The sequence below is a fragment of the Rhinoderma darwinii genome, unplaced genomic scaffold (genome assembly GCF_050947455.1).
Source record: "Rhinoderma darwinii isolate aRhiDar2 unplaced genomic scaffold, aRhiDar2.hap1 Scaffold_691, whole genome shotgun sequence".
Taxonomy (NCBI): Eukaryota; Metazoa; Chordata; class Amphibia; order Anura; family Rhinodermatidae; genus Rhinoderma; species Rhinoderma darwinii.
The window spans coordinates 128,595-147,182 of NW_027464251.1; the positions used below are offsets into that span (position 1 = coordinate 128,595).

At 46.9% G+C, this 18,588-nt stretch overlaps 11 non-coding genes and 1 pseudogene across 11 annotated transcripts; all 12 read right to left on the reverse strand.

Annotated features, from left to right (window-relative positions):
* Window positions 1-107: 107 nt before the first annotated feature.
* Window positions 108-298, reverse strand: LOC142728830 (U2 spliceosomal RNA). The gene has a single exon (XR_012877790.1). It is a non-coding gene; the product is annotated as a U2 spliceosomal RNA (small nuclear RNA).
* Window positions 299-1,594: 1,296 nt separating this feature from the next.
* LOC142728831 (U2 spliceosomal RNA) lies at window positions 1,595-1,785 on the reverse strand. The gene has a single exon (XR_012877791.1). It is a non-coding gene; the product is annotated as a U2 spliceosomal RNA (small nuclear RNA).
* A 1,292-nt stretch (window positions 1,786-3,077) lies between these two features.
* On the reverse strand, window positions 3,078-3,268 carry LOC142728833 (U2 spliceosomal RNA). Its single transcript, XR_012877793.1, has one exon. It is a non-coding gene; the product is annotated as a U2 spliceosomal RNA (small nuclear RNA).
* A 1,304-nt stretch (window positions 3,269-4,572) lies between these two features.
* Window positions 4,573-4,763, reverse strand: LOC142728834 (U2 spliceosomal RNA). Its single transcript, XR_012877794.1, has one exon. It is a non-coding gene; the product is annotated as a U2 spliceosomal RNA (small nuclear RNA).
* A 1,280-nt stretch (window positions 4,764-6,043) lies between these two features.
* Window positions 6,044-6,234, reverse strand: LOC142728835 (U2 spliceosomal RNA). The gene has a single exon (XR_012877795.1). It is a non-coding gene; the product is annotated as a U2 spliceosomal RNA (small nuclear RNA).
* Window positions 6,235-7,514: 1,280 nt separating this feature from the next.
* LOC142728836 (U2 spliceosomal RNA) lies at window positions 7,515-7,705 on the reverse strand. Its single transcript, XR_012877796.1, has one exon. It is a non-coding gene; the product is annotated as a U2 spliceosomal RNA (small nuclear RNA).
* A 1,273-nt stretch (window positions 7,706-8,978) lies between these two features.
* On the reverse strand, window positions 8,979-9,169 carry LOC142728838 (U2 spliceosomal RNA). Its single transcript, XR_012877797.1, has one exon. It is a non-coding gene; the product is annotated as a U2 spliceosomal RNA (small nuclear RNA).
* A 1,284-nt stretch (window positions 9,170-10,453) lies between these two features.
* LOC142728839 (U2 spliceosomal RNA) lies at window positions 10,454-10,644 on the reverse strand. The gene has a single exon (XR_012877798.1). It is a non-coding gene; the product is annotated as a U2 spliceosomal RNA (small nuclear RNA).
* A 1,276-nt stretch (window positions 10,645-11,920) lies between these two features.
* Window positions 11,921-12,103, reverse strand: LOC142728857 (U2 spliceosomal RNA). Its single transcript, XR_012877815.1, has one exon. It is a non-coding gene; the product is annotated as a U2 spliceosomal RNA (small nuclear RNA).
* A 2,663-nt stretch (window positions 12,104-14,766) lies between these two features.
* LOC142728858 (U2 spliceosomal RNA) lies at window positions 14,767-14,947 on the reverse strand (annotated as a pseudogene).
* Window positions 14,948-16,239: 1,292 nt separating this feature from the next.
* LOC142728840 (U2 spliceosomal RNA) lies at window positions 16,240-16,430 on the reverse strand. Its single transcript, XR_012877799.1, has one exon. It is a non-coding gene; the product is annotated as a U2 spliceosomal RNA (small nuclear RNA).
* A 1,296-nt stretch (window positions 16,431-17,726) lies between these two features.
* LOC142728853 (U2 spliceosomal RNA) lies at window positions 17,727-17,917 on the reverse strand. Its single transcript, XR_012877811.1, has one exon. It is a non-coding gene; the product is annotated as a U2 spliceosomal RNA (small nuclear RNA).
* Window positions 17,918-18,588: the final 671 nt, after the last annotated feature.

Sequence of the window (18,588 nt, forward strand, 5' to 3'; positions counted from 1 at the left end):
CAGGTGTTGAAATAATGGGATTAAAAGGGGAGATCCCTTCAGAAAGACAGAAACAATAGCAAAGACAAAAAACACTTTTGGAATCTGCTTTTAGTCAACACATAAGGAAAGGGTGCACCGGTCCTGGAAATACTGCAATACCAGGTCAATGCGTGGAGTGGACAGAGCAAGCTCTATTTCCATCTCCCTGTTCTAAAAATCCATTTAATATATGGTCCCCAGATAGGGGACGTATCAGATATTAAACTGATAAGAACAGATACTACACTTGATCTTAGCCAAAAGGCCGAGAAGCGATAACCCGAACGGGCCGCGCGTTGCCCGAGCCTGCCCGATACTGCTGTTCAGCCCTTGCAGCGATTCAGCCTACTTCTAGGCAATTCCATGGGGCCCTGCAGGCTCACACACTCACAGCTACACGGGAGGTGAATAAAGGCCGGAGAGGAAGCCAGACAGGATTTGCTTCTTTTGCTTGCACCACAATGCAGTGCTGAAAGAGGAGGAATCTACATAAAAACGCCTTCCTGGCAACGCCCAAATGCCCTGCTGCCATGCAGATAAACACTGGCAGCGGCAGCAAGTGCATGCCCACAGCCACCCCTTGTTCCTTCACACCTTGTATCAGCTGTAATCCAGTCCAGTCCAGTGCTGCCTGCTGAGCAGCACTGACCAACACTGCCTGGGCCCAGGCTTTTATCTCTGAGGCCCCATTATGATGTCAGAAAGCTGGCTCTGGAATCCTGAGGGCTCCACTATGACACGTGCAAAGTTCCGTCTGAACTTTATATAAGACGGTGAGGCTCAGTCAGTCACTCAGTGTTGCCTGAGAGGGCAACACTGCAACAGCCGGCCGCCAGGCTGTCTTTTTTTTGCACAGCTAGTTGCCTCCAGGAGGCCACAAGAGGGAGACAAGGGACTGCAAAATGGAAAATAGGCATCCACCAACTTTACAGACAACTTCTCCTTGCTCCTACAACCTCCATCCTTGCACAGTTTGTTATTCTTCTAGGTAACATAGTAACAAATCCAAATTGCTGCTCTCTTTGTAGGCAAGCAAGGCTTTGTTGCAACTGCAATTCTTACTTCTTCTTGAAATGTAGGGACGACAGTACATTCCATCACATCCATCTAGTGTACACAGGTAGGTCCATTGTGGCGGGCAGGCGAGCGGGCGGGCTGCTTTATTGGCTGTTTGCTGTTCCCCTACTCCACTCCACTATTTGACTGTTGTGCTGCATCAATCAATCAATCAATCAATCAATCAATCAATCAATCAATCAATCAATCAATCAATCAGTGGCTGGCTCAGGTGCAGCTCTTTAACTTACCTAAAAGGGAGGGCGGAGAGAAGACAAGGAAGGTGAATGAGGTGTTCCAATGTGAAATGCCGGAAACACAGAAACACAGACGACACACAACAAGAGGTGGCAATCTATTCATTAATTGCATTTAATCAATGAGCTCATTATCACTCATGCATTGTCCAACAGGTGTTGAAATAATGGGATTAAAAGGGGAGATCCCTTCAGAAAGACAGAAACAATAGCAAAGACAAAAAACACTTTTGGAATCTGCTTTTAGTCAACACATAAGGAAAGGGTGCACCGGTCCTGGAAATACTGCAATACCAGGTCAATGCGTGGAGTGGACAGAGCAAGCTCTATTTCCATCTCCCTGTTCTAAAAATCCATTTAATATATGGTCCCCAGATAGGGGACGTATCAGATATTAAACTGATAAGAACAGATACTACACTTGATCTTAGCCAAAAGGCCGAGAAGCGATAACCCGAACGGGCCGCGCGTTGCCCGAGCCTGCCCGATACTGCTGTTCAGCCCTTGCAGCGATTCAGCCTACTTCTAGGCAATTCCATGGGGCCCTGCAGGCTCACACACTCACAGCTACACGGGAGGTGAATAAAGGCCGGAGAGGAAGCCAGACAGGATTTGCTTCTTTTGCTTGCACCACAATGCAGTGCTGAAAGAGGAGGAATCTACATAAAAACGCCTTCCTGGCAACGCCCAAATGCCCTGCTGCCATGCAGATAAACACTGGCAGCGGCAGCAAGTGCATGCCCACAGCCACCCCTTGTTCCTTCACACCTTGTATCAGCTGTAATACAGTCCAGTCCAGTGCTGCCTGCTGAGCAGCACTGACCAACACTGCCTGGGCCCAGGCTTTTATCTCTGAGGCCCCATTATGATGTCAGAAAGCTGGCTCTGGAATCCTGAGGGCTCCACTATGACACGTGCAAAGTTCCGTCTGAACTTTATATAAGACGGTGAGGCTCAGTCAGTCACTCAGTGTTGCCTGAGAGGGCAACACTGCAACAGCCGGCCGCCAGGCTGTCTTTTTTTTGCACAGCTAGTTGCCTCCAGGAGGCCACAAGAGGGAGACAAGGGACTGCAAAATGGAAAATAGGCATCCACCAACTTTACAGACAACTTCTCCTTGCTCCTACAACCTCCATCCTTGCACAGTTTGTTATTCTTCTAGGTAACATAGTAACAAATCCAAATTGCTGCTCTCTTTGTAGGCAAGCAAGGCTTTGTTGCAACTGCAATTCTTACTTCTTCTTGAAATGTAGGGACGACAGTACATTCCATCACATCCATCTAGTGTACACAGGTAGGTCCATTGTGGCGGGCAGGCGAGCGGGCGGGCTGCTTTATTGGCTGTTTGCTGTTCCCCTACTCCACTCCACTATTTGACTGTTGTGCTGCATCAATCAATCAATCAATCAATCAATCAATCAATCAATCAATCAATCAATCAATCAGTGGCTGGCTCAGGTGCAGCTCTTTAACTTACCTAAAAGGGAGGGCGGAGAGAAGACAAGGAAGGTGAATGAGGTGTTCCAATGTGAAATGCCGGAAACACAGAAACACAGACGACACACAACAAGAGGTGGCAATCTATTCATTAATTGCATTTAATCAATGAGCTCATTATCACTCATGCATTGTCCAACAGGTGTTGAAATAATGGGATTAAAAGGGGAGATCCCTTCAGAAAGACAGAAACAATAGCAAAGACAAAAAACACTTTTGGAATCTGCTTTTAGTCAACACATAAGGAAAGGGTGCACCGGTCCTGGAAATACTGCAATACCAGGTCAATGCGTGGAGTGGACAGAGCAAGCTCTATTTCCATCTCCCTGTTCTAAAAATCCATTTAATATATGGTCCCCAGATAGGGGACGTATCAGATATTAAACTGATAAGAACAGATACTACACTTGATCTTAGCCAAAAGGCCGAGAAGCGATAACCCGAACGGGCCGCGCGTTGCCCGAGCCTGCCCGATACTGCTGTTCAGCCCTTGCAGCGATTCAGCCTACTTCTAGGCAATTCCATGGGGCCCTGCAGGCTCACACACTCACAGCTACACGGGAGGTGAATAAAGGCCGGAGAGGAAGCCAGACAGGATTTGCTTCTTTTGCTTGCACCACAATGCAGTGCTGAAAGAGGAGGAATCTACATAAAAACGCCTTCCTGGCAACGCCCAAATGCCCTGCTGCCATGCAGATAAACACTGGCAGCGGCAGCAAGTGCATGCCCACAGCCACCCCTTGTTCCTTCACACCTTGTATCAGCTGTAATCCAGTCCAGTCCAGTGCTGCCTGCTGAGCAGCACTGACCAACACTGCCTGGGCCCAGGCTTTTATCTCTGAGGCCCCATTATGATGTCAGAAAGCTGGCTCTGGAATCCTGAGGGCTCCACTATGACACGTGCAAAGTTCCGTCTGAACTTTATATAAGACGGTGAGGCTCAGTCAGTCACTCAGTGTTGCCTGAGAGGGCAACACTGCAACAGCCGGCCGCCAGGCTGTCTTTTTTTTGCACAGCTAGTTGCCTCCAGGAGGCCACAAGAGGGAGACAAGGGACTGCAAAATGGAAAATAGGCATCCACCAACTTTACAGACAACTTCTCCTTGCTCCTACAACCTCCATCCTTGCACAGTTTGTTATTCTTCTAGGTAACATAGTAACAAATCCAAATTGCTGCTCTCTTTGTAGGCAAGCAAGGCTTTGTTGCAACTGCAATTCTTACTTCTTCTTGAAATGTAGGGACGACAGTACATTCCATCACATCCATCTAGTGTACACAGGTAGGTCCATTGTGGCGGGCAGGCGAGCGGGCGGGCTGCTTTATTGGCTGTTTGCTGTTCCCCTACTCCACTCCACTATTTGACTGTTGTGCTGCATCAATCAATCAATCAATCAATCAATCAATCAATCAATCAATCAATCAATCAATCAATCAATCAATCAGTGGCTGGCTCAGGTGCAGCTCTTTAACTTACCTAAAAGGGAGGGCGGAGAGAAGACAAGGAAGGTGAATGAGGTGTTCCAATGTGAAATGCCGGAAACACAGAAACACAGACGACACACAACAAGAGGTGGCAATCTATTCATTAATTGCATTTAATCAATGAGCTCATTATCACTCATGCATTGTCCAACAGGTGTTGAAATAATGGGATTAAAAGGGGAGATCCCTTCAGAAAGACAGAAACAATAGCAAAGACAAAAAACACTTTTGGAATCTGCTTTTAGTCAACACATAAGGAAAGGGTGCACCGGTCCTGGAAATACTGCAATACCAGGTCAATGCGTGGAGTGGACAGAGCAAGCTCTATTTCCATCTCCCTGTTCTAAAAATCCATTTAATATATGGTCCCCAGATAGGGGACGTATCAGATATTAAACTGATAAGAACAGATACTACACTTGATCTTAGCCAAAAGGCCGAGAAGCGATAACCCGAACGGGCCGCGCGTTGCCCGAGCCTGCCCGATACTGCTGTTCAGCCCTTGCAGCGATTCAGCCTACTTCTAGGCAATTCCATGGGGCCCTGCAGGCTCACACACTCACAGCTACACGGGAGGTGAATAAAGGCCGGAGAGGAAGCCAGACAGGATTTGCTTCTTTTGCTTGCACCACAATGCAGTGCTGAAAGAGGAGGAATCTACATAAAAACGCCTTCCTGGCAACGCCCAAATGCCCTGCTGCCATGCAGATAAACACTGGCAGCGGCAGCAAGTGCATGCCCACAGCCACCCCTTGTTCCTTCACACCTTGTATCAGCTGTAATCCAGTCCAGTCCAGTGCTGCCTGCTGAGCAGCACTGACCAACACTGCCTGGGCCCAGGCTTTTATCTCTGAGGCCCCATTATGATGTCAGAAAGCTGGCTCTGGAATCCTGAGGGCTCCACTATGACACGTGCAAAGTTCCGTCTGAACTTTATATAAGACGGTGAGGCTCAGTCAGTCACTCAGTGTTGCCTGAGAGGGCAACACTGCAACAGCCGGCCGCCAGGCTGTCTTTTTTTTGCACAGCTAGTTGCCTCCAGGAGGCCACAAGAGGGAGACAAGGGACTGCAAAATGGAAAATAGGCATCCACCAACTTTACAGACAACTTCTCCTTGCTCCTACAACCTCCATCCTTGCACAGTTTGTTATTCTTCTAGGTAACATAGTAACAAATCCAAATTGCTGCTCTCTTTGTAGGCAAGCAAGGCTTTGTTGCAACTGCAATTCTTACTTCTTCTTGAAATGTAGGGACGACAGTACATTCCATCACATCCATCTAGTGTACACAGGTAGGTCCATTGTGGCGGGCAGGCGAGCGGGCGGGCTGCTTTATTGGCTGTTTGCTGTTCCCCTACTCCACTCCACTATTTGACTGTTGTGCTGCATCAATCAATCAATCAATCAATCAATCAATCAATCAATCAATCAGTGGCTGGCTCAGGTGCAGCTCTTTAACTTACCTAAAAGGGAGGGCGGAGAGAAGACAAGGAAGGTGAATGAGGTGTTCCAATGTGAAATGCCGGAAACACAGAAACACAGACGACACACAACAAGAGGTGGCAATCTATTCATTAATTGCATTTAATCAATGAGCTCATTATCACTCATGCATTGTCCAACAGGTGTTGAAATAATGGGATTAAAAGGGGAGATCCCTTCAGAAAGACAGAAACAATAGCAAAGACAAAAAACACTTTTGGAATCTGCTTTTAGTCAACACATAAGGAAAGGGTGCACCGGTCCTGGAAATACTGCAATACCAGGTCAATGCGTGGAGTGGACAGAGCAAGCTCTATTTCCATCTCCCTGTTCTAAAAATCCATTTAATATATGGTCCCCAGATAGGGGACGTATCAGATATTAAACTGATAAGAACAGATACTACACTTGATCTTAGCCAAAAGGCCGAGAAGCGATAACCCGAACGGGCCGCGCGTTGCCCGAGCCTGCCCGATACTGCTGTTCAGCCCTTGCAGCGATTCAGCCTACTTCTAGGCAATTCCATGGGGCCCTGCAGGCTCACACACTCACAGCTACACGGGAGGTGAATAAAGGCCGGAGAGGAAGCCAGACAGGATTTGCTTCTTTTGCTTGCACCACAATGCAGTGCTGAAAGAGGAGGAATCTACATAAAAACGCCTTCCTGGCAACGCCCAAATGCCCTGCTGCCATGCAGATAAACACTGGCAGCGGCAGCAAGTGCATGCCCACAGCCACCCCTTGTTCCTTCACACCTTGTATCAGCTGTAATCCAGTCCAGTCCAGTGCTGCCTGCTGAGCAGCACTGACCAACACTGCCTGGGCCCAGGCTTTTATCTCTGAGGCCCCATTATGATGTCAGAAAGCTGGCTCTGGAATCCTGAGGGCTCCACTATGACACGTGCAAAGTTCCGTCTGAACTTTATATAAGACGGTGAGGCTCAGTCAGTCACTCAGTGTTGCCTGAGAGGGCAACACTGCAACAGCCGGCCGCCAGGCTGTCTTTTTTTTGCACAGCTAGTTGCCTCCAGGAGGCCACAAGAGGGAGACAAGGGACTGCAAAATGGAAAATAGGCATCCACCAACTTTACAGACAACTTCTCCTTGCTCCTACAACCTCCATCCTTGCACAGTTTGTTATTCTTCTAGGTAACATAGTAACAAATCCAAATTGCTGCTCTCTTTGTAGGCAAGCAAGGCTTTGTTGCAACTGCAATTCTTACTTCTTCTTGAAATGTAGGGACGACAGTACATTCCATCACATCCATCTAGTGTACACAGGTAGGTCCATTGTGGCGGGCAGGCGAGCGGGCGGGCTGCTTTATTGGCTGTTTGCTGTTCCCCTACTCCACTCCACTATTTGACTGTTGTGCTGCATCAATCAATCAATCAATCAATCAATCAATCAATCAATCAATCAGTGGCTGGCTCAGGTGCAGCTCTTTAACTTACCTAAAAGGGAGGGCGGAGAGAAGACAAGGAAGGTGAATGAGGTGTTCCAATGTGAAATGCCGGAAACACAGAAACACAGACGACACACAACAAGAGGTGGCAATCTATTCATTAATTGCATTTAATCAATGAGCTCATTATCACTCATGCATTGTCCAACAGGTGTTGAAATAATGGGATTAAAAGGGGAGATCCCTTCAGAAAGACAGAAACAATAGCAAAGACAAAAAACACTTTTGGAATCTGCTTTTAGTCAACACATAAGGAAAGGGTGCACCGGTCCTGGAAATACTGCAATACCAGGTCAATGCGTGGAGTGGACAGAGCAAGCTCTATTTCCATCTCCCTGTTCTAAAAATCCATTTAATATATGGTCCCCAGATAGGGGACGTATCAGATATTAAACTGATAAGAACAGATACTACACTTGATCTTAGCCAAAAGGCCGAGAAGCGATAACCCGAACGGGCCGCGCGTTGCCCGAGCCTGCCCGATACTGCTGTTCAGCCCTTGCAGCGATTCAGCCTACTTCTAGGCAATTCCATGGGGCCTTGCAGGCTCACACACTCACAGCTAGAAGCCAGACAGGATTTGCTTCTTTTGCTTGCACCACAATGCAGTGCTGAAAGAGGAGGAATCTACATAAAAACGCCTTCCTGGCAACGCCCAAATGCCCTGCTGCCATGCAGATAAACACTGGCAGCGGCAGCAAGTGCATGCCCACAGCCACCCCTTGTTCCTTCACACCTTGTATCAGCTGTAATCCAGTCCAGTCCAGTGCTGCCTGCTGAGCAGCACTGACCAACACTGCCTGGGCCCAGGCTTTTATCTCTGAGGCCCCATTATGATGTCAGAAAGCTGGCTCTGGAATCCTGAGGGCTCCACTATGACACGTGCAAAGTTCCGTCTGAACTTTATATAAGACGGTGAGGCTCAGTCAGTCACTCAGTGTTGCCTGAGAGGGCAACACTGCAACAGCCGGCCGCCAGGCTGTCTTTTTTTTGCACAGCTAGTTGCCTCCAGGAGGCCACAAGAGGGAGACAAGGGACTGCAAAATGGAAAATAGGCATCCACCAACTTTACAGACAACTTCTCCTTGCTCCTACAACCTCCATCCTTGCACAGTTTGTTATTCTTCTAGGTAACATAGTAACAAATCCAAATTGCTGCTCTCTTTGTAGGCAAGCAAGGCTTTGTTGCAACTGCAATTCTTACTTCTTCTTGAAATGTAGGGACGACAGTACATTCCATCACATCCATCTAGTGTACACAGGTAGGTCCATTGTGGCGGGCAGGCGAGCGGGCGGGCTGCTTTATTGGCTGTTTGCTGTTCCCCTACTCCACTCCACTATTTGACTGTTGTGCTGCATCAATCAATCAATCAATCAATCAATCAATCAATCAATCAATCAATCAATCAATCAATCAATCAGTGGCTGGCTCAGGTGCAGCTCTTTAACTTACCTAAAAGGGAGGGCGGAGAGAAGACAAGGAAGGTGAATGAGGTGTTCCAATGTGAAATGCCGGAAACACAGAAACACAGACGACACACAACAAGAGGTGGCAATCTATTCATTAATTGCATTTAATCAATGAGCTCATTATCACTCATGCATTGTCCAACAGGTGTTGAAATAATGGGATTAAAAGGGGAGATCCCTTCAGAAAGACAGAAACAATAGCAAAGACAAAAAACACTTTTGGAATCTGCTTTTAGTCAACACATAAGGAAAGGGTGCACCGGTCCTGGAAATACTGCAATACCAGGTCAATGCGTGGAGTGGACAGAGCAAGCTCTATTTCCATCTCCCTGTTCTAAAAATCCATTTAATATATGGTCCCCAGATAGGGGACGTATCAGATATTAAACTGATAAGAACAGATACTACACTTGATCTTAGCCAAAAGGCCGAGAAGCGATAACCCGAACGGGCCGCGCGTTGCCCGAGCCTGCCCGATACTGCTGTTCAGCCCTTGCAGCGATTCAGCCTACTTCTAGGCAATTCCATGGGGCCCTGCAGGCTCACACACTCACAGCTACACGGGAGGTGAATAAAGGCCGGAGAGGAAGCCAGACAGGATTTGCTTCTTTTGCTTGCACCACAATGCAGTGCTGAAAGAGGAGGAATCTACATAAAAACGCCTTCCTGGCAACGCCCAAATGCCCTGCTGCCATGCAGATAAACACTGGCAGCGGCAGCAAGTGCATGCCCACAGCCACCCCTTGTTCCTTCACACCTTGTATCAGCTGTAATCCAGTCCAGTCCAGTGCTGCCTGCTGAGCAGCACTGACCAACACTGCCTGGGCCCAGGCTTTTATCTCTGAGGCCCCATTATGATGTCAGAAAGCTGGCTCTGGAATCCTGAGGGCTCCACTATGACACGTGCAAAGTTCCGTCTGAACTTTATATAAGACGGTGAGGCTCAGTCAGTCACTCAGTGTTGCCTGAGAGGGCAACACTGCAACAGCCGGCCGCCAGGCTGTCTTTTTTTTGCACAGCTAGTTGCCTCCAGGAGGCCACAAGAGGGAGACAAGGGACTGCAAAATGGAAAATAGGCATCCACCAACTTTACAGACAACTTCTCCTTGCTCCTACAACCTCCATCCTTGCACAGTTTGTTATTCTTCTAGGTAACATAGTAACAAATCCAAATTGCTGCTCTCTTTGTAGGCAAGCAAGGCTTTGTTGCAACTGCAATTCTTACTTCTTCTTGAAATGTAGGGACGACAGTACATTCCATCACATCCATCTAGTGTACACAGGTAGGTCCATTGTGGCGGGCAGGCGAGCGGGCGGGCTGCTTTATTGGCTGTTTGCTGTTCCCCTACTCCACTCCACTATTTGACTGTTGTGCTGCATCAATCAATCAATCAATCAATCAATCAATCAATCAATCAATCAATCAGTGGCTGGCTCAGGTGCAGCTCTTTAACTTACCTAAAAGGGAGGGCGGAGAGAAGACAAGGAAGGTGAATGAGGTGTTCCAATGTGAAATGCCGGAAACACAGAAACACAGACGACACACAACAAGAGGTGGCAATCTATTCATTAATTGCATTTAATCAATGAGCTCATTATCACTCATGCATTGTCCAACAGGTGTTGAAATAATGGGATTAAAAGGGGAGATCCCTTCAGAAAGACAGAAACAATAGCAAAGACAAAAAACACTTTTGGAATCTGCTTTTAGTCAACACATAAGGAAAGGGTGCACCGGTCCTGGAAATACTGCAATACCAGGTCAATGCGTGGAGTGGACAGAGCAAGCTCTATTTCCATCTCCCTGTTCTAAAAATCCATTTAATATATGGTCCCCAGATAGGGGACGTATCAGATATTAAACTGATAAGAACAGATACTACACTTGATCTTAGCCAAAAGGCCGAGAAGCGATAACCCGAACGGGCCGCGCGTTGCCCGAGCCTGCCCGATACTGCTGTTCAGCCCTTGCAGCGATTCAGCCTACTTCTAGGCAATTCCATGGGGCCCTGCAGGCTCACACACTCACAGCTACACGGGAGGTGAATAAAGGCCGGAGAGGAAGCCAGACAGGATTTGCTTCTTTTGCTTGCACCACAATGCAGTGCTGAAAGAGGAGGAATCTACATAAAAACGCCTTCCTGGCATCGCCCAAATGCCCTGCTGCCATGCAGATAAACACTGGCAGCGGCAGCAAGTGCATGCCCACAGCCACCCCTTGTTCCTTCACACCTTGTATCAGCTGTAATCCAGTCCAGTCCAGTGCTGCCTGCTGAGCAGCACTGACCAACACTGCCTGGGCCCAGGCTTTTATCTCTGAGGCCCCATTATGATGTCAGAAAGCTGGCTCTGGAATCCTGAGGGCTCCACTATGACACGTGCAAAGTTCCGTCTGAACTTTATATAAGACGGTGAGGCTCAGTCAGTCACTCAGTGTTGCCTGAGAGGGCAACACTGCAACAGCCGGCCGCCAGGCTGTCTTTTTTTTGCACAGCTAGTTGCCTCCAGGAGGCCACAAGAGGGAGACAAGGGACTGCAAAATGGAAAATAGGCATCCACCAACTTTACAGACAACTTCTCCTTGCTCCTACAACCTCCATCCTTGCACAGTTTGTTATTCTTCTAGGTAACATAGTAACAAATCCAAATTGCTGCTCTCTTTGTAGGCAAGCAAGGCTTTGTTGCAACTGCAATTCTTACTTCTTCTTGAAATGTAGGGACGACAGTACATTCCATCACATCCATCTAGTGTACACAGGTAGGTCCATTGTGGCGGGCAGGCGAGCGGGCGGGCTGCTTTATTGGCTGTTTGCTGTTCCCCTACTCCACTCCACTATTTGACTGTTGTGCTGCATCAATCAATCAATCAATCAATCAATCAATCAATCAATCAGTGGCTGGCTCAGGTGCAGCTCTTTAACTTACCTAAAAGGGAGGGCGGAGAGAAGACAAGGAAGGTGAATGAGGTGTTCCAATGTGAAATGCCGGAAACACAGAAACACAGACGACACACAACAAGAGGTGGCAATCTATTCATTAATTGCATTTAATCAATGAGCTCTTTATCACTCATGCATTGTCCAACAGGTGTTGAAATAATGGGATTAAAAGGGGAGATCCCTTCAGAAAGACAGAAACAATAGCAAAGACAAAAAACACTTTTGGAATCTGCTTTTAGTCAACACATAAGGAAAGGGTGCACCGGTCCTGGAAATACTGCAATACCAGGTCAATGCGTGGAGTGGACAGAGCAAGCTCTATTTCCATCTCCCTGTTCTAAAAATCCATTTAATATATGGTCCCCAGATAGGGGACGTATCAGATATTAACCCCTTTAGGACACAGCCTGTTTTGGCCTTCAGGACACAGCCTATTTTTTCAAATCTGACATGTGTCACTTTATGTGGTAATAACTCCGGAATGCTTTTACCTATCCAAGCGATTCTGAGATTGTTTTCTCGTGACATATTGTACTTTATGTTAGTGAAAAAATTTGGTCGATAAATTCAATATTTATTTGTGAAAAACTTCAAATTTTAGCAAAAATTTGCAAAAATTTGCATTTTTCTAAACTTAAATGTATTTGCTTGTGAAACAGATAGTAATACCACACAAAATAGTTACTAGTTACCATTTCCTATATGTCTACTTTATGTTTGCATCATTTTTTTTCACGTACTTTTATTTTTCGAGGACGTTACGAGGCTTAGAACTTTAGCAGCAATTTCTCATATTTTCAATAAAATTTCAAAAGGCTATTTTTTCAGGGACCAGTTCAGTTCTGAAGTTGCTTTGAGGGCCTTATATATTAGAAAGTCCCCATAAATCACCCCATTTTGAAAACTGTACCCCTCAAGGTATTCAAAACCACATTCAGAAAATATTTTAACCCTTTAGGCGTTTCACAGGAATTAAGGCAAAGTAGAGGTGAAATTTACAAATTTCATTTTTTTTGCCGAAATTCATTTGTAATAAAAAAAAATCTGTAACACAGAAGGTTTTACCAGAGAAACGCAACTCAATATTTATTGCCCAGATTCTGCAGATTTTAGAAATATCCAACATGTGGCCCTAGTATGGTAATGGACTGAAACACAGGCCTCAGAAGCAAAGGAGCACCTAGTGGATTTCGGGGCCTCCTTTTTTTAGGAATATATTTTAGGCACCATGTCAGGTTTGAGGAGGTCTTGTGGTACCTAAACAGCCGAAACCCCCCCAAAGTGACCCCATTTTGGAAACTACACCCCTCAAGGCATTTTTCTAGGGGTATAGTTAGCATTTTGACCCCACAGTTTTTTTGCAGACTTTAGTGGAATTAGTCTGTGAAGATGAAAATCACCTATTTTTCTGTGGAAACATAGAATTTTTTCATTTTTACAAGGAATAAAGGAGAAAAAGCCGCCCAACATTTGTAAAGCAATTTCTCCCGATTACGCCAATACCCCATATGTGGTCGTAAACTGATGTTTGGACCCACAGCAGGGCTCAGAAGGGAGGGAGCGCCTTTTGGATTTTTTGAAGCAGATTTTGCTGGATTGGTTTTCAGTGCCATGTCGGGTTTGCAACGCCCCGGAGGGACCAAAACAGTGGAAACCCCCCAAAAGTCACCCTATTTTGGAATCTACACCCCTCAAGGAATTTTTCTAGGGGTATAGTGAGCATTTTGGCCCCTCAGGATCTTTTTTAGAGCTAGGGTGACCAAAAAACAGCGATTTTGGCGCTTTAAATTCTTTATTTATTACAGCGTTCACCGTGCGCAATAAATTACGTTTTAATTTATTCTGCCGGTCGGTACGATTACGCCGATACCATATGTGTATAGTTTTTTTTAAGTTTTGCAGCGTTTGCACAATAAAATGAAGTTTCTATAAAATAATTTATTTTCTGGGACACGCTATTCTGAGCCGTAACTTTTTTATTTTTTCGTCAAAAAAGCTGTGGGAGGTCTTGTTTTTTGCGGGACGGGTTGTAGTTTTCATTGGTACCATTTTGGGGTAAATGCAACTTTTTGATCACTTTTTATTCTATATCTTGGGAGGGGTGGTGACCAAAAAATAGCGATGCTGACCGTTTTCAGTTTATTTTGTTTGCGGCGTTCACCGTGCGGAAAAATTAACATTATAGTTTCATAGATTGGGTCGTTACGAACGCGGCGATACCAAATATGTGTACTTTTTTTTAACGTTTTCATTTTTTCCCTATAATAAATGACTTATTATAGGAAAACAAAACCTTTTATTTTTACACTTTTATAAAACATTTTTCTTAACTTTTTTTTACTTTTTACACTTTATATTTTTGTTTATTAACTTTTTTTTTTACTTTTTACACTTTCTTTTTTTGACCTGCAGCTCTGATCGCTGCTAGAATACATTATACTACCTAGGTAGTGTAATGTATTCCAACTGTCAGTGTGACGTCACAGTCACTCTGACAGTTGGTCTACGAGGATCAGCAGAGGCTAATCCTCATAGGCTGACATACATGGCAGACCTGGGGGCCGTTGTCTGGCCCCCAGGTGCCATCACAAGCATCAGAAGCCCCCACGATTGCATGGGGGCTGCTGATGCGCTACAAACCCGCTACATGCGGAGATCGCAATCGAGCCCCGCATGTAACGGGTTAATTGCCGAAATCAGCGGCGATGAGCCGCTGATCGGCAACACTGGAGAGTGTCAGCTGTCGGGGACAGCTGATCTCCAAGTTCCCGATGCACACTGTCGCCGACAGTGTGCATCGGGAACGGCACAGTGACTTTCTGTCACTCTGACAGGAAGCCTATCAGGACCAGCCGAAGGTTGGTCCTGATGGGCTTCTGTCCATGGCAGACCCGGAAGCCATTGTTTGGCTTCCGTTTGCCATACTAACTATCGGCAGACCCCGCGATTTCGGACGGGGGTCTGCCGATATGTTAGAAACCCCTAAAATTCGGCGATTGCACCCGATCGCCGAATTTAAGGGGTTAATGCGCCGAAATCAGCGGCAAAGGACCGCTGGCCGGCAAGAGGGGAGTGTCAGCTGTCGGCGACAGCTGACCTCCTGGTTCCCGGTGCACACTGTCGCCGACAGTGTGCACCGGGATTAACTCAGTAACTGTACGTCCTCGTGCGGGAAGTAACTTCCTGCAACGACGTACAGTTACGTCCTGGTGCGGATAGGGGTTAAACTGATAAGAACAGATACTACACTTGATCTTAGCCAAAAGGCCGAGAAGCGATAACCCGAACGGGCCGCGCGTTGCCCGAGCCTGCCCGATACTGCTGTTCAGCCCTTGCAGCGATTCAGCCTACTTCTAGGCAATTCCATGGGGCCCTGCAGGCTCACACACTCACAGCTACACGGGAGGTGAATAAAGGCCGGAGAGGAAGCCAGACAGGATTTGCTTCTTTTGCTTGCACCACAATGCAGTGCTGAAAGAGGAGGAATCTACATAAAAACGCCTTCCTGGCAACGCCCAAATGCCCTGCTGCCATGCAGATAAACACTGGCAGCGGCAGCAAGTGCATGCCCACAGCCACCCCTTGTTCCTTCACACCTTGTATCAGCTGTAATCCAGTCCAGTCCAGTGCTGCCTGCTGAGCAGCACTGACCAACACTGCCTGGGCCCAGGCTTTTATCTCTGAGGCCCCATTATGATGTCAGAAAGCTGGCTCTGGAATCCTGAGGGCTCCACTATGACACGTGCAAAGTTCCGTCTGAACTTTATATAAGACGGTGAGGCTCAGTCAGTCACTCAGTGTTGCCTGAGAGGGCAACACTGCAACAGCCGGCCGCCAGGCTGTCTTTTTTTTGCACAGCTAGTTGCCTCCAGGAGGCCACAAGAGGGAGACAAGGGACTGCAAAATGGAAAATAGGCATCCACCAACTTTACAGACAACTTCTCCTTGCTCCTACAACCTCCATCCTTGCACAGTTTGTTATTCTTCTAGGTAACATAGTAACAAATCCAAATTGCTGCTCTCTTTGTAGGCAAGCAAGGCTTTGTTGCAACTGCAATTCTTACTTCTTCTTGAAATGTAGGGACGACAGTACATTCCATCACATCCATCTAGTGTACACAGGTAGGTCCATTGTGGCGGGCAGGCGAGCGGGCGGGCTGCTTTATTGGCTGTTTGCTGTTCCCCTACTCCACTCCACTATTTGACTGTTGTGCTGCATCAATCAATCAATCAATCAATCAATCAATCAATCAATCAATCAATCAATCAATCAGTGGCTGGCTCAGGTGCAGCTCTTTAACTTACCTAAAAGGGAGGGCGGAGAGAAGACAAGGAAGGTGAATGAGGTGTTCCAATGTGAAATGCCGGAAACACAGAAACACAGACGACACACAACAAGAGGTGGCAATCTATTCATTAATTGCATTTAATCAATGAGCTCATTATCACTCATGCATTGTCCAACAGGTGTTGAAATAATGGGATTAAAAGGGGAGATCCCTTCAGAAAGACAGAAACAATAGCAAAGACAAAAAACACTTTTGGAATCTGCTTTTAGTCAACACATAAGGAAAGGGTGCACCGGTCCTGGAAATACTGCAATACCAGGTCAATGCGTGGAGTGGACAGAGCAAGCTCTATTTCCATCTCCCTGTTCTAAAAATCCATTTAATATATGGTCCCCAGATAGGGGACGTATCAGATATTAAACTGATAAGAACAGATACTACACTTGATCTTAGCCAAAAGGCCGAGAAGCGATAACCCGAACGGGCCGCGCGTTGCCCGAGCCTGCCCGATACTGCTGTTCAGCCCTTGCAGCGATTCAGCCTACTTCTAGGCAATTCCATGGGGCCCTGCAGGCTCACACACTCACAGCTACACGGGAGGTGAATAAAGGCCGGAGAGGAAGCCAGACAGGATTTGCTTCTTTTGCTTGCACCACAATGCAGTGCTGAAAGAGGAGGAATCTACATAAAAACGCCTTCCTGGCAACGCCCAAATGCCCTGCTGCCATGCAGATAAACACTGGCAGCGGCAGCAAGTGCATGCCCACAGCCACCCCTTGTTCCTTCACACCTTGTATCAGCTGTAATCCAGTCCAGTCCAGTGCTGCCTGCTGAGCAGCACTGACCAACACTGCTTGGGCCCAGGCTTTTATCTCTGAGGCCCCATTATGATGTCAGAAAGCTGGCTCTGGAATCCTGAGGGCTCCACTATGACACGTGCAAAGTTCCGTCTGAACTTTATATAAGACGGTGAGGCTCAGTCAGTCACTCAGTGTTGCCTGAGAGGGCAACACTGCAACAGCCGGCCGCCAGGCTGTCTTTTTTTTGCACAGCTAGTTGCCTCCAGGAGGCCACAAGAGGGAGACAAGGGACTGCAAAATGGAAAATAGGCATCCACCAACTTTACAGACAACTTCTCCTTGCTCCTACAACCTCCATCCTTGCACAGTTTGTTATTCTTCTAGGTAACATAGTAACAAATCCAAATTGCTGCTCTCTTTGTAGGCAAGCAAGGCTTTGTTGCAACTGCAATTCTTACTTCTTCTTGAAATGTAGGGACGACAGTACATTCCATCACATCCATCTAGTGTACACAGGTAGGTCCATTGTGGCGGGCAGGCGAGCGGGCGGGCTGCTTTATTGGCTGTTTGCTGTTCCCCTACTCCACTCCACTATTTGACTGTTGTGCTGCATCAATCAATCAATCAATCAATCAATCAATCAATCAATCAATCAATCAATCAATCAATCAGTGGCTGGCTCAGGTGCAGCTCTTTAACTTACCTAAAAGGGAGGGCGGAGAGAAGACAAGGAAGGTGAATGAGGTGTTCCAATGTGAAATGCCGGAAACACAGAAACACAGACGACACACAACAAGAGGTGGCAATCTATTCATTAATTGCATTTAATCAATGAGCTCATTATCACTTATGCATTGTCCAACAGGTGTTGAAATAATGGGATTAAAAGGGGAGATCCCTTCAGAAAGACAGAAACAATAGCAAAGACAAAAAACACTTTTGGAATCTGCTTTTAGTCAACACATAAGGAAAGGGTGCACCGGTCCTGGAAATACTGCAATACCAGGTCAATGCGTGGAGTGGACAGAGCAAGCTCTATTTCCATCTCTCTGTTCTAAAAATCCATTTAATATATGGTCCCCAGATAGGGGACGTATCAGATATTAAACTGATAAGAACAGATACTACACTTGATCTTAGCCAAAAGGCCGAGAAGCGATAACCCGAACGGGCCGCGCGTTGCCCGAGCCTGCCCGATACTGCTGTTCAGCCCTTGCAGCGATTCAGCCTACTTCTAGGCAATTCCATGGGGCCCTGCAGGCTCACACACTCACAGCTACACGGGAGGTGAATAAAGGCCGGAGAGGAAGCCAGACAGGATTTGCTTCTTTTGCTTGCACCACAATGCAGTGCTGAAAGAGGAGGAATCTACATAAAAACGCCTTCCTGGCAACGCCCAAATGCCCTGCTGCCATGCAGATAAACACTGGCAGCGGCAGCAAGTGCATGCCCACAGCCACCCCTTGTTCCTTCACACCTTGTATCAGCTGTAATCCAGTCCAGTCCAGTGCTGCCTGCTGAGCAGCACTGACCAACACTGCCTGGGCCCAGGCTTTTATCTCTGAGGCCCCATTATGATGTCAGAAAGCTGGCTCTGGAATCCTGAGGGCTCCACTATGACACGTGCAAAGTTCCGTCTGAACTTTATATAAGACGGTGAGGCTCAGTCAGTCACTCAGTGTTGCCTGAGAGGGCAACACTGCAACAGCCGGCCGCCAGGCTGTCTTTTTTTTGCACAGCTAGTTGCCTCCAGGAGGCCACAAGAGGGAGACAAGGGACTGCAAAATGGAAAATAGGCATCCACCAACTTTACAGACAACTTCTCCTTGCT